This window comes from Phascolarctos cinereus, unplaced genomic scaffold (assembly GCF_003287225.1).
Source record: "Phascolarctos cinereus isolate Bilbo 61053 unplaced genomic scaffold, phaCin_HiC Scaffold_2;HRSCAF=192, whole genome shotgun sequence".
In the NCBI taxonomy this organism is placed as follows: Eukaryota; Metazoa; Chordata; class Mammalia; order Diprotodontia; family Phascolarctidae; genus Phascolarctos; species Phascolarctos cinereus.
Window position 1 is genome coordinate 393,004,736 of NW_027555625.1, and position 14,842 is coordinate 393,019,577.

Sequence of the window (14,842 nt, forward strand, 5' to 3'; positions counted from 1 at the left end):
TGGTAAACAATTTATAAAATATTAATATCAATTATTCTATAAAAATTTTATGGAATTTATTGGTGGTCCTGGGATTTTTCTATAGGATTTAATTTATGACTTGTTCAACTTCTTTTTCTGAGGCTGTTTTTTTTCCCTTTTATTTTTGGTACTCTCCTCTCTGATTTTTAAAATTTTAATTTTTTGTATAATTAAGATATTTTAAATTATTATTCTAACTTTTTAGTTGCATGCCCAATTCATCAATCTGTTCTTTCCCTCTAATTGATAAAAATCATTTAATGCTATAAATTTCCCCTTGAGGACAGCTTGTTTTGCATCTCCAAAGTTTTTGTGTATTGTCTTACTGTTGCTATTTTCTCTAATTAAATTATCTATTATTGCTGTGATTTGTTCTTTGATCCATCAATTCTTTAGGTTTAAAAGATTTAATCTTCATTTGTTTGAATCCTTTTTGGGGGAAAGTCCTTCATTAATTAAAATATTCAACTTGTGGTCAGTAAAGGAAGTTTTTAATATTTGTTTCTGCATTTGTTAATGGTTTTTTTTTTCTGGCCTTTATCATGTCAATTTTTATAAAAGTACCATGCATGGATGAGGAAAAAATGTGCATTTCTTTCTATTCCCATTCAGTAATTGTAAGAGGTTCATTATATCTTACTTCTCTAAAGCACTCATCAGTCCTCAAAAGTTTTCATTTCTTTCTTGTTTATGTTTTTTTTTTAAAATTTAGGTCTGAGAAGGGTTCATTGAGGTCCCCAGCTGTTAGCAGAGGTGGGGAACCTGTGGCCTCGAGGGCAAACATGTCCCTCTAGGTTCTCAAGTGCAGCCTTTTGACTGAATCCAAACAAATCTGTTCTGTGAAAATTGGGTTCAGTCAAAGGGTTGCACTTGAGAACCCAGAGGGCCACAGGTTCCCTAGCCGTGTTAGAGTATTACTCTTGAAGAAATTGCATTCTCAGGGTCACTTGTTTCTTCTTCCTCTATTCTGATGTATGCATTTAGTCATTTTTTAGCACCTTCCAATTATTTAAAAGTATTAACATTTCTAGGTTTGTTTCAAGTCCTATATTAGTATCTTGAAGTTTCTACTCAGCTCTAATCTTTTCATCAGGAATCCTTGAAATTCTTCTGTTCCATTAAAAAAGGCTATTTTTCCCCCCACTCATACTTAGTCTTATTGGACAAGTTATTCTTGTAAACCTTTAGCTTTTGGCTTTTGGAATATTGTATTCCAAGGTTTTCTCTACTTAATATGCATTGCTTCTGTCTTGTGTGAGCTTAAGTGTAGTTTTTTGGTACTTGAATTATTTCTTTTCTAGTTAATTGCATAATTTTTTTTCCTTTAAAGTAGCTCTGGATTTGGTCTATGTTTTTGAGAGTTTTCATTTTGGGATTTCTCTCAGGAGGTAACTGGTGGATTTCTTCTGTTTTTATTTTGCCTTCTGACTGTAGTACAGCTGGGCAGTTTCATTTATGTTTCCTTGAAATATAGTATGCAGGTTATGTTTTTGGTTATGCTTTTCAGGGAGTCTAATATTCTTAAATTTTTTCCACCTAAATTGTTTTCCAGTTCAGTTGTTTTTGATAATAGATACTTTACATTTTCTTCTTTTTTTCCTTTCAGTATTTTGATTTTCTTCTAACATTTCTTAGAAGAAAATATTCAAATATTTAACAGCATCTCATGTAGTAATTTGTTTCTGTTTGGTTTACTCTAATTTTCAAGAATCTGCTATTTTTATAGGGTCTTGACTACTTATTTGCTATTTATTAAATAAATTTGCTATTTATTGTCTTTCATTGTTTTCTTCCCTCAGAGCTCTTGTTTCATTTTTTTAATCTCTTGATGTATTTCTTTCAGGTACTCTAATAGTTCTCTTGGCTAAGCCATGTTTTTTCCTCTGAGGCTCTACTTGTACTTATCGTGTAGTTATAGTCTTCTTAATATATCACTTGGGCATCTCCTGATCTATAATATTTCTTCATAGTGTTTGGCACCTTCTCCTGTTTATTCATATCTCCAGACTCAGTTCCTGACTTGGGATTTTGTGTGATCAGGATCTATGTAGTCCTGACTTCAACTTCGTGGCCTTCTTCCACTCATTTTCACCTCCCTCTGGCATGTTTTGGCTCAGTGTCCCAGGTCAGAATCCTGCAATTGGTTGTGCTTGCTTGGGGTGCTGCTTCAGTCTTCTGTTTCTTTCTTACTTAGTTCACTACAATGTTCTTCTAGCCCAATGTTGCCTTTTCTGGTGGAATATTTCTTCCAGTACACTGGTTTCTGGCTGTCTTTTTGTGCAGTCCAAAGCTGGATGAAGGAATTTTCTAATGCTTTCCCTTAAATTTCTTGATCATTTTCCAATCCAGTGCCCTTTAAAAAATCATATATTGGAGAGCTGGGATCCTCTGCTCCCTTCACACCACAATCTTAACTGGAACTCTGTCCCTCCCTCCCTCTCTTCCTTCCTCCCTCCTTTCTTTTCCTTCTCCCCCTTCTCTTTTTTATGTTCTTTCTCTCTTAATATTATTTTAAAACATTCTACAACAGATTTCATTTAACTACTTTTCCTTTTGTTTCACTTGATCTAAGGCCACTGGGGATCATGGCATTTTAACATATAAGGAAAAAAGAAATTCAGTGATAAATATGAGACACACAGAGAAGCTTTCTTCATCAGCTTAAATATCTTTTAGCATCAGAATAAGCAAGTGTCTGAATCCACATAGATACAAAATATATACGTACATACACATATGTGTTTATATATAAACACACACACACATATAAAATGAAATTGTTCAGAGTAAAATGAAAACTAGCAAAAAGTTTATAGTGATAATCTTCTGCCTCTCCCCCCCATTGTAAGCATTTACTTCTTCAGATTGGCTTGTATTTAATAATCTGTGCACATGGTATAATCCCTGTGGAACATAAGCTCTTTGAAGCAAGGAATGTTTATGGGGGAAGGGGGTTATCTTTACATACAAAGGGCCTGGTAACATGGTGATGGAAATAGACAGCAGGTGGACAGTGTTTCACTAGAGTCCTACTGATAGCAGAAGAAATCTGGAAAGGTGTCTAGTACATTGAATGAACCTCCTGTGGTAAATTTATGGAAGGACATGGACAAGAGTAGCAAAGGAAGGGTAAACTTAGATTGAAATTTACATTGTTGAAGGGAACTTCTGAATTGATGAGATAACAGATTGAGAATTTCAGTGTATTCTTGGGACCTTTACACTTAATACATTTTTATTGAACTGAATTGAATTTCTGATCAAATTCTCCTATTTGTCCTCTAATATTTTAGAAAGAAGGATCATTTCTCAGCTTTATGAGGATATTAGGGAAACTAGGAATTATACAGCAAGAAAAAAATGCCAACTCAGTGCAAAAACAGTATGGCTCCAGGTGGTGGAAAGTTGACCAAATAGAAGAAAGAGGAAATGACTCACCATGCAGGTCTGGGAAGCATTCAACTATGGATACAATGCTTTGACTCTTCCCTGAGAAGGGATAGCTTCATAGATGGGAGTATGTTAGAGATGCTGTGGTAGGAAGCGGTGGCTGGAGAAAGCCAAAGTTTCAGACCTTTTTGGTGCCAATAGAAGCTAGTATTCTTGTGAATGCGAGATGCAACATGGGAAACTCCCCTGTTTACACCCTTGCTCTTCCTTTGCTTCATTCCCCATTTACACAAGCTGTAATAGGGAGGGTCCTGTGGAAGCAATTTTTGGACTGGATTAGAAAAGATGAATCTATCATGGGACGTTAAGAGTAATCCTTCCTATGAGAAAATTTCCCTAACTCTATCAAGTGATCCAGAAAGAAAAGAACCTTTGAACTAAAGAAACAAAGGCAGCTGGGTGGCTGGTTTTTTTTTTTGTCTCCTAGGTATCTTTCCCATCATCAATTTCTTTTCTCCTTTACTCTTTTCCTGTTTAGTTTAAGTCTGGTGAACATATATTTCAGGGGCTAATTTAAGCTTTGGACAGCTTACAGGGGCCAACTTATGGTGAGATGGTGAGAAATAGGCAAAATTGGTCTGATTACTCCCCAATTCTGTACTTATTTCAACCTTTGCATGTCTCTTCTTTCCTATACTCATTGCCTTTAGACTGTCCATCTCACCTACATAGAGCAAAGTAGCATGGTAAACCAATTTTATTAGAACACTAATGATTTAATAGATTGGTTATGTGAATGTGTGTAAAATTTTTTGTTTGTTTCCTTATTTTTTTCAAAAAGAAGCCTAGAGAAAACAATGTTTAAGGAATACATTACTGATTATGAAATTTGGCTCATCATTAACAGGTCAATGGGATAGCCTGGCACAAAGTAGTTATTTAATAAATGTGTATTGACTAATTGACTGGCAATATAAGTAGAAAGAAAAATAAACTGATAATTAGGTGATGATTTCTAATCTTAGCTCTGTCTGGGTGATATTTTGGCAAGTCACTTCCCTACTGTGTATCTTAGTTTTCCATCTGTAAAATGATTACCCAGTTGATATAAAGTAGGAGTTATCAGAAAGATCCCTCTTCCTGGTAAACAATCTGGAATCGTGGAAATGTTAGATTTAGATGGAACTTTAGAGAACTTTTAGTCCAGGTATAGGGAACCTGCAGCCTTGAGGCCACATGCGGCTCTCTAGGTCCTCAAGTGTGGTCCTTTGACTGAATTCAAACTTCATTTGTTCTGTGAAGTTTGGATTCAAAGGACCAGACTTGAGGACCTAGAGGGCCACATGTAGCCTCGAGGCCGCAGGTTCCCCACCTCTGGTAGTCCAACCCCCTTATTTTATAGATGAAGAAACTAAGATTAATTAGTTAGAGATAAATCTGTAAAAGTTAGGGTCAGATTTTAGAGGGCCTTGAATGCAGGTTTAGGAGTCTGAACTTAATCTAATACAATATAGGGAAGTCATAATATCTTTAAGGGTAATTGCCTGCAAACTTTTTAATTGACCAAGTTTATATATATTAACAAATAAGTCAATTGTTGAACATTTGCTATGTGCTAGGCACTGTGCTAAGTGCTAATTGTTAAAATGCAAAACTCAGTCCCTGCCTTCACAGAGCTTGCATTCTAATGAGAGACAACATACACACACACACACACACACACACACACACACACACACGTGCACACACACTATACATACATACATATGCAGAAGAAAATATGCAGAGGAGAGCTCTACCAGAGACTATAGCTCTTACTATATCTTTAAGAGCCAAATGGAATGTTGTGGAAAAGACAGTTGAAAAAATGTTTTGCTATGAAGTATTTTTCTCTGTCGAGTCAATGAGAGTCTGCAATTTTTTTGCTAAGAGAAATCCATGAAGAATCTGAAGAATCTGTAAGGGGCTGGTGAGAATGAAGAATGCGGGAAAGACTGTTTCTTGTGATGATTGAAGAGAGAACAAAGAAAAAGGAGTAACTTAGTTTATTTCCTGAGGAATTGAATTTAACTCTAACTTGCAGAGAAATATGACAAAGATTCTTTAAAAAAAGCTTTAGAAATATGGAGTCTGAATGCAGATGGAAGCATACTATTTGCTCTCCTTTTCCTTTGTTGTCTTGTTTTATTGTGTCATTCTCGTGGCACTTCCCATGAGTTCTAATTGTTCTTTACATCACGACTAATGGGAAAATGTGTTTTACATGAATGTATATGTAGAGCCTATATTGAATTGTATGCTGTCTCAGGGTGGGGGGGGGTGAGAAGAAAGGGAAGGGGGAGAAAATTTAAAACTCAAAATCTTATGGAAGTGAATATTGAAAACTAAAAATAAATTTAAATTAAAAAAAACTTCAATCAATATATAGAGTGAACTGAATGGCAAAGTCGTGTTTCTAGAAGTGAAGAATTGTTATCTACATAGTGAGAGTTTGAGGTGATTCTGGCTATGATTTTTCCATAACTGAAATAATATAATTACCTCTTTATTATTTATTTTATTAAAAAATTTTATATTAATTGCTCCTATTGGGGAAAGTTTTCTCTAGTTCATTAAATAAATAATACTTAAGGAACTGGGATGGGGACTCAACCTAACTAAAGTGAGTTTATAATTTTATTAATTGGAAAGAAAATGTACAAACATACCCTCAGATCATATAAGTTCCAGATAAGAAAACTAAATATGAGGAGGAGTCCTGGTAGACCAAACAGTGACATACAGGTGAGTGTGGCAGACCTCAAATCTGTCTTGATAAATAAATATATACAGAATACAACCAGCAGCTAGGGCAGGGGTCAGGAAAAGCTTTATGTGAAAAGTGATGCTTGAACCAAGTTTTGAAGAAAACTGAGGATTTTGACAGGCAGAGACGAGGACGGAGTACATTTCAAACATGGGGAACATAGTATAAAGGCATAGATATGGGAGATGGAGCCTTTTGTATAGAATAACTAGTGAGTCACAAGGGAAGTGTCTTGTGGAGAGTTGTAACTTTTCGTCATTTTCAAGTCATTGTGAAATACTTTCTTACTGATAGTTAATAAAGGGCAGAGATTGCTTCCTAGGGGACACACCTAGATTGATTACCTAAGTGCAGGAGGAGCTGGCTTCTGATCCCTCCTCTGTGGTTTGAGAATAAATCTTGAGTTCACCTGTAGCTTTGTTTTTTGTTTTCACTGAATAGGGAGTGACTGTATTAATTATGCTAAAATTCCAAAAGCCTTCCCTCTTCTTTTACCCCTTAGCCAGTCACACATATGGAGTAGAAGCTAGAGGTGAAGGTGCAGGGCCCTGGAATGGGAAGGTGATATATAGTGATACAACTCTGGGTGGTGCTTTGAGTGTGGGGATTGAAGACATGTCTGATTCAACCCCTTCCTGCCTCCACATGGATTTGTCTGATTTGCTGGTAAATATCAGGTTTCCTCTTCCTTGCCATCACCTCTGAATAATGGTTGCATGCTTCAGAAGGTGAGAAAAGGACAAGAGGAAATTCTATACTGTCTTTGTTCCTACCAATGGAACTGGATTTTGGGATGCAGAAGATGGAAACCTTAAGAGAAAATGATCACTCCATCTCAGATTATTGATTAGAGAAGAGGAAGAAAGCGAAGAATTGACTATCATATATTTTGGTACAAATTTCATGGACTAAAATTTTAGTAAGGCAGTCATCCCAGGAGGAATGGGTAGTTCCTAAGACTCAATCAATCAGTAGGCTTTTATTAAGTGATTAGTATGTGTCAAGCACTGGGAATACAAATAAAAAGCAGAAATAATCCAGAATGGAATTCTGAAGACCCAGAAAGACAATTCCAAGGAAAAGGAAAATGGGGAGCCAAATTTTTAAATTTTAGATTTTTAAATGGCATATAAAAATATAGCATGGTCCCATTAGAGTAGACATGAGTAAAAAAGTTCAGAATGAGTGAAAATAATGAGAAAAGCTAAAGATGGCAAAAAGGGGGGGGGAGTGGAGCTATATAATTTACTTAGATTTTAGTAAAGTATTTGCAATAAAACCTTTCATGCCATCTTTGTGGAAAAGAAGAGCTATGTGTTAGACAATAGTATAATTCAATGGATATATTGGGGGAGAAGAGGAGGACCAAAGAAGAGATAGGCTTGGCACTCAGAGCAGAGAGGACAGTAATAACTTTGGACAGAGAATGTAGAGCTTCTCAGTTTTGATTTCCCTTCTGTTTTCTCTGTTACGCAGGATGATCTTTGACTTTGAAAGGACAGAACAAAAGTGACTAATACGGGGTGGGAATGGCTAACAGGAAGTTGATACCCAAGAGAAATAGCAAGCTAGAAAGCAAGCACCTAACTGTCCCTGATTGCTTCACATCACCTGATCCGGAAGAACCGGATTTGTGGGTACCAGAAAAAGTAGCAAATGTGGTTGCTGTACCTCTGTCATCGATCTCTAAAAGATCATGGAGAACTGGAGATATGCCCCAGGTTTGGAGAATAGAAAATTTCTTGATTTTGCAAAAATGGCAAGAGAATGAAATCTGAAAATTATAGGCCAGGGAGCTTTATTTTGAATCCTGTTAAAATTCCGGAATGTAGGGGCAGCTAGGTGGCACAGTGGGTACAGCACTGGCCCTAGAGTCAGGAGGACCTGAGTTCAAATCCAGCCTCAGACACATTACACTGACTAGCTGTGTGACTCTGGGCAAGTCACTTAACCCCATTCATTACCTAACAACAACAACAACAAAATTCTAGAACATATTATAAAAAGGATGGTTAGTGAGTTCTTGGAAAAAGAAGCAGTGATCACAAATTGCTCCGTGGCTTCATTAAGAGCAGGTCATGCCAAACTAATTTTATTTTCTTTTTTGATAGAGTTACTAAACTGGTAGGTCACAGGAGTATTGTGGACATAATTTGCTTAGATTTTAGTAAAGTATTTGCAATAGAACCTTTCACGCTATTCTTGCAGAAAAAAAGAGCTATGTTAGACAGTAGTATAATTCAATGGATTGGTGTTTTTCCTTTTGAAGAAGGCCAATGACATAATGAGAGTGATGTCTTGACTTGCATGTAAATCGGATTTAACTGAGGTAGAGTTAATCGTCAGCCTCACTCTCTCTTCCAGAGTTACTGAAGTCCAGTGGCCCAGACAAAAGTCAGGATCATTGGCACTGGCTTGAGATGCAGTTGATGATCTTGGCATCTCTGATGTCCAACCAAGGTCTAAGTGCTCCACAGTACCTGCTTTAGCTGACCATTGGAACAACTTGTTTTTGTCTACCCATTCTGCTGGGGGAAGTCTTCCCATGCTTGAGGTAGACATCCCCCTAACTCACCAACAGGTTTGAAGCCTGTCAGTTACCCTTAACCTGGTTTAGCCCATCTGCTGAGATGGTTTTACTGGCTATGGCTGCTTCACATGCTACAGCTTCTTGGAGCCACAGGTGAGAATTGGGTGACAGGTAGACACCAAAGATGGATGAACAGCCCTGAAAAGGACTCAGCAAACCCTCAACAGAGGTACTAGTACTCTTTGAACATTCATACACCCAAATTCAGTAGATTAATAACTGATTGAATGGCTAGACCTAAAGAATAGTCAGTAATAATTCTATGTCAACTTAGAAAGAGGTCTCCAGTGAAATGCTTCAGACATCTGTGATTGGTCCTGTGATGTTTAACATTTTAATGAATGACATGGAGAAACATGCACAGATCACATGTTTCTCAAAATTTGCAGATAGCATTATATGATAAAACCAAGAATAAAAATGACCTTGATAAGCTAGAACATTGGGCCAAATCTAACCAGATGAAATTTAATAGAGACAAATGTAAAATTCCACATCGGTTTTTAAAAAATAATGTCTCTGCATATACACATACATAAACATGTACTATGTATGTGTATATATATATATATTATATATATATATAAATATATATATATATATATATATATATATATATATATAAATATATATAATGTCAGGGGAAGGATGGCTAGAGACAAGTCAATTTGAAAAAATCTTGGAATTTTAGCAGACTGCAAGCTCAATGGGTCAACAGTGTGAAAAAGTAGCTAGGAAAACTTGTATGATCTTAGGTGACCTTAAGGGAGGCATTACAACTTGGAATCAGGAAGTGGTTGACCTACTGTCCTTTGCCTGGGTCAGACCACATCTGGAGTACTTGTGTTTGATTCTGAGTGCCATATATTAGGAAAAACTTTGATAAGCTACAAAATGTCTAGAAAGGGGCAACCAAGATGCTAATGGGCCTTGAGTTTATGCCATATAAAGATTTATTGAAGGAAATAACGTTGTTTATCCTGGAGAAGGAAAAAATTAGGGGAAATATAATTACTGTCTTCAAATATCTAAAGAGCTTACATTGTGGTGAGATCACTATTCCTAGCCTTGCTTGGTATTGGTGGAGGATGAGAAGTAATTTATATTGACTGTACATTTTTCAGCCTTTCTTTATTGAAAAAAAATAAGGTAGTTACTACCTCCTTCCTTTCACAGTTTTCCTGAGTTACTAATTTAACTGCCTTGTCTTTGCTGCAGTTTGGAGTGGGAAGAGTTAGCTGGGATTCATCAGGATGATTGCCTAAAGTCAGGGAGAGAAAATTAAAAGTTGAGAACTGAAAGGAACCAAGAGAGAAGAGGAAATTAGGAAGGGGGGTCCATTTGAAAACTAAAACCTTTTTGCTTGATATCATAAGATCAGTCTTAGAAAACACAAAGAGGAAGGGAGTCTGGGTATAAAGTTCAGTTTTTAGAAACTGTTAAAGAACAGACAACAGAGGAAGAGGCTCCTGACCCACAGACAAACTAAAATTTAGTGGTTTAGCATCATTCATTTTTCAAAAGTCCCAGATCTTAGGGAGGGGATATTCCCTGATCTTGCATGATGAAGATAATTTTTGTTGTGTTATGAAGCAGTGTTTGGACAGAGGCAAGGCTGCCAAAGAAGCAGCTGCCTGTAAGGCATGGTTTTGAACGGAGCCCCACCTGCCCAAAGATCCTCTCTTTTGGGTTAAGACATTGTCTCCTGGAAGGCCCAGTAAAAACACGTATGCATAGACAGTAAACGGTTAACACATTTCTGTACTAGTCATTCTTTGGCCAGAGACCTCAGGACACTGCTAAGGACATTCCAATTAGAATGACGCTGTACTTATCTAAAGACTATGGCTGATTGATTGAGAATTGTTTTCTCCGGGTTTTGGATTTCTTCAAAAAGGGGTCGGACATGGGGCAAGGGGAGACAGAATCTGCCTGAAGGCAGGCTACCTCCTCTCTAGCTCTGAGGATTTTCAGACTTCACCTGAAGGCAAACTGCAGAGTGCTTTTTTGACCCTGACCTTGAAGGAGGCTTGTGGGTAGGGTAAAGCAAGCAGGTGATGAAGCAAGCTTGGATGACCAAACATGAGTGGACAGGTGGAGAATTTCAGAGCTTGAAACTGGTACAGCTGAACTCTGGCATTGCAGCTGGAGCTCAGCGCTAATAGGTATCACTCTCCAGTGACAGAGGCAAATATCAAAGATCTAGGATTTTGTCCTTCATTCTCCAAGAGGACCACAATGACATCACTAGGCTAGAATCAAGTTTCAGTGTGTCCGCCTATGGCTGATCAGACCAATATGAGCTTGGAATGCTCTACTCCCGGTTGGGCACAAATAGTCTGTGTGAACATTTTGGGTGGATTCTCTAAAACTGTGCATCCTGGGTTTCCTTTGAGCTGTTTCAATTCTGTTTTTCTCATAGAGCGCAGCACCTTCTCTGATGAGGGCACACCATGCTGGCCAGTCCTGTGCCAGTGTCTCCCATGTCACACAATCAATTCCAAAGCTCTTAAGAGAGACCTTGAGAGTGTCCTTGTATTGCTTCTTCTGACTACCATGTAAATGCTTGTCTTGTGTAAGTTCTCCATAAAATAGGCTTTTTGGCAAGCGTATGTTTTGCATTTGAACAACTTGGCCAGCCCATCGGAGTTGGGCTCTCTGAAGCAGAGTTTCAATGTCTGGCAGTTTAGTTTGAGAAAGGACCTCAGTATCTGATATCCTATCCTGCCAGGTGATCTTCAGAATCTTCCTTAGACAACTCAAATGGAAGAGATTCAGTTGCCTGACATCGCATGGTATACTGTCCAGGTTTCACAGGCATATAACAATGAGGTCAGTGCAACAGCTCTGTAGACCTTCAGTTTGGTAGTCGGTTCAAATACCTCTTTTCTCCCACATTTTCCTTCAGAGCCTCCCAAACACTGAGCTAGCTCTGGCAATGTGTACACCAACCTCATTATCAATGTGTACATACATCCCTGGAAAGTACGCCACCAAGATAAGTGAATTTATCCACAGAATTCAAAACTTCTCCATTTGTTGTAACCAATGGTTCCATGTATGGATGGCGTGGTGGTGGCTGATGGAGCACCTGTGTTTTCTTGGTGTTCATTGTTAGGCCAAAATTGGCATAAGCATCAGAGAATCGATCCCCACTTTGTTGCATCTGAGCTTCAGAGGCTGCATTGAGTGCACAATCATCTGCAAACAGAAAATCACAGCCAGCATGCCCTCCACTTTGGTCAGACCTTGTGTGCTTGGGACACATTGGTAACCGGGAAAGCAGAAGAGCGCTGTCCATTGTCCAGAACCCAGGAGCGTGCCATCATGACATTGACGTGCAGTGCTGATGAACTGATCTGGGCAACCAGATTTTGACACATTTTTCAATGAGCTTTCGATAAGTTCATGACTGACAATATCAAAGGCCTTGGTCAGATCTACCAATGTGTACAGACCTCTGTTCTGCTCCTGACATTTCTCCTGGTCCAGAAAAGCCAGGCACAGGATCTTCAGATGGCCAGAACCCACTCAAGATTGAAGAATGACATAGCTGTAGAGACTGCCTTCTATGTCTCCCCCGGGGCTGGGAAAAAGACCCAATGGCCTGTTCTTCACCCCCATTACTCTCTTGGTTTGTTGTGCTGTTGAGTCATTTCAGTCATGTCTGACTCTTTGTGACCTCATTTGGGGTTTTCTTGGCAAAGATATTGGAGTAGTTTGCCATTTCCTTGTCCAGGAAGGAAAGGAGGAAACTGAGGCAAACAGAGTTAAGTGACTTGTCCAGGATCACACAGCTAGTACGTGTCTGAGGTCAGATTTGAACTCAGGGACTTCAGGGCTAGCATTCTATCCACTATGCCACCTAGCTGCCTATTCCTTAATGAAGAACTACATGAAAGGAAAGCCAGCTGTACTGCTCCTGAACTCTCTTTCCTTCTTTAAGGTAGCAGACTACTTTTAAATTTGATATTTCTGCCAACTATATTTTTAAGTGTTTTCTTAGTATGTGCATCAATGTATTAAAATCTGGGTGCTATTCAGATCTGTCCCATTCTGTCATTTATGTGACATTGGGAACCGAAGGAGAACAAAACTCTGGAAGGGAAGTTGGTTTAAATTCTTGGGGTCCTATAAATCCAAGGTTGTATTTTGTTAGAACAAAATGTTTGGGAGCTTGAGCTGAATGTTTAATTCATAGTATTATAAAAAAAAAAGACCTTTCTCAAGGTCTTTTCTAATACTTCAATAGTAACAATATCTTCGGGGAGTGTTTTAAAATTGACAGTGTACTTTCACATCTAGAGAGCCTCATAAGAACACTATGGAGTGAGATTTCAATCACTCGAAGAGCATTTATTAAGTGCCAAGGGCTGGAGATACAAAGACAAAAGCAAAACTATCCTAGTCTTTCAGTAAGCCTAGATTCAAATGCACATACTCTTCTCAAGTGAATAAATAGCCTGTGGCACCAGTGAGCTAGGCAGGCTTAATTGTCTGTCATCCATTGAGCCACTATGCACATATTTTACCCACTCTTTATTTACTTGTAGCCTGGGACTACCAGTTCTTGCCTTGGAAGGCATCTACTAGCCACCTCCCTCTTTAGAAGATGAAACAAAGTCAAAAGGTCGTCAGTCAGGACACTAACCCATTCAAGAGGCCTCTTTTTATCTTTGTAGCTTCTGAATGACCAAAACTGATGAATAGACAATAGCGAGTTAATACCTTGCATTATATTGATGTCATGAAATTATAGACAGATTAGTCAGCTAGTCCATTCCTTTGCCTGCATATTTAGATTAACCAGATAGATAAGTGTTTATTCTGTTTAGAGAGACTTCCAAAATAAGAGATTCCATGCCACTCCTCAACTTCGTTTCAGAAATTCTTTCCAGCATCTAACTTAAGTCCCAACATCCTACAATTTAAATCCACCTCCTGCTATCATGGCTTTAGTGGAGATGGAACAGATCTATGAAAGTGAGTCTGTCATAAGCACCACCTTACCTTGTGTAGACTAAATGAAACCCATTCCTGTAACCTTTCCTCAGAAATCTTCAATTCTTTCTCTGACTTCTTTATTCCCCACAATTTCTTTTTTATTGTGTAGTGTAGCAGGAAAAAGAGATTTCATAAAGTGTCTGACCAAGGAGCTAGCATAACAATCAATTAATCAATCAGCAAACATTTATTAAGAGCCTACTACGTGCCAGGCACCGTTCTAGGTGCAAAAAAAAGTGAAACAGCTTCTGTCTTCAGATGAGCTTACATTTGGTGGGAGGAGGGAAGGAGGTAGTATGTCTATATACAACTTGATACAAAATAAATACAAAGACATCTTGGAAGTGGAGTACTAGAAGCTGGGGGGAATTAGGGAGAATTTCAGTAGAAGGTGGCACTTGAGCTGAATCTTAAAGGAAACCAAGATTTCTTAGAGGCAAATATAGGGGGAGAGCACATTCCAGCTCAGTGTCCAGGTATGAAGATGGGAAATGGAATGGTGTACGCGAGTAAGAACAAGAAAGACAGACTGAAGAGACCACCTAGTGTGTGAAAAAGAGTGATGTATACATAAAGCTGGAAAGGCAGGTTGGGGGTCAGATTATTAAGGGCTTTCAATGCCAAATGAAAAGTTTATATTTGATCATAGATGTAATCAGGGGCCACTAGGCGTTGACTAAGTAGAAGAGTGACATGGCTGTGTCTGTGTTTTAGGTAAATCATTTTGCCAGCTCTGTGGAGAATGGATTGGGGAAGTGGAAGACTTGAAACAGGGAGACCAGTTAGGAAGCAATATTCTAAGCTTTAACTGAAGGGCTGAGGAGGTGGTGGTGGTGGTGGAGTGGCTGTGTGAGTGGAGAGAAGGGGAACTTGTGACAAAGATGTCAAAGTAGAAATTACAAAATTTGGCAAGTAACTGAGTATAGTGGGTAAAGGGGGGTGAGAATACAAGGATGGCCCCCAGGTGATGAACCTAGGTGACTGGAAGGATTGTAGAACACTTGACAAAAATTGGAAAGTTTGGAAGAGGA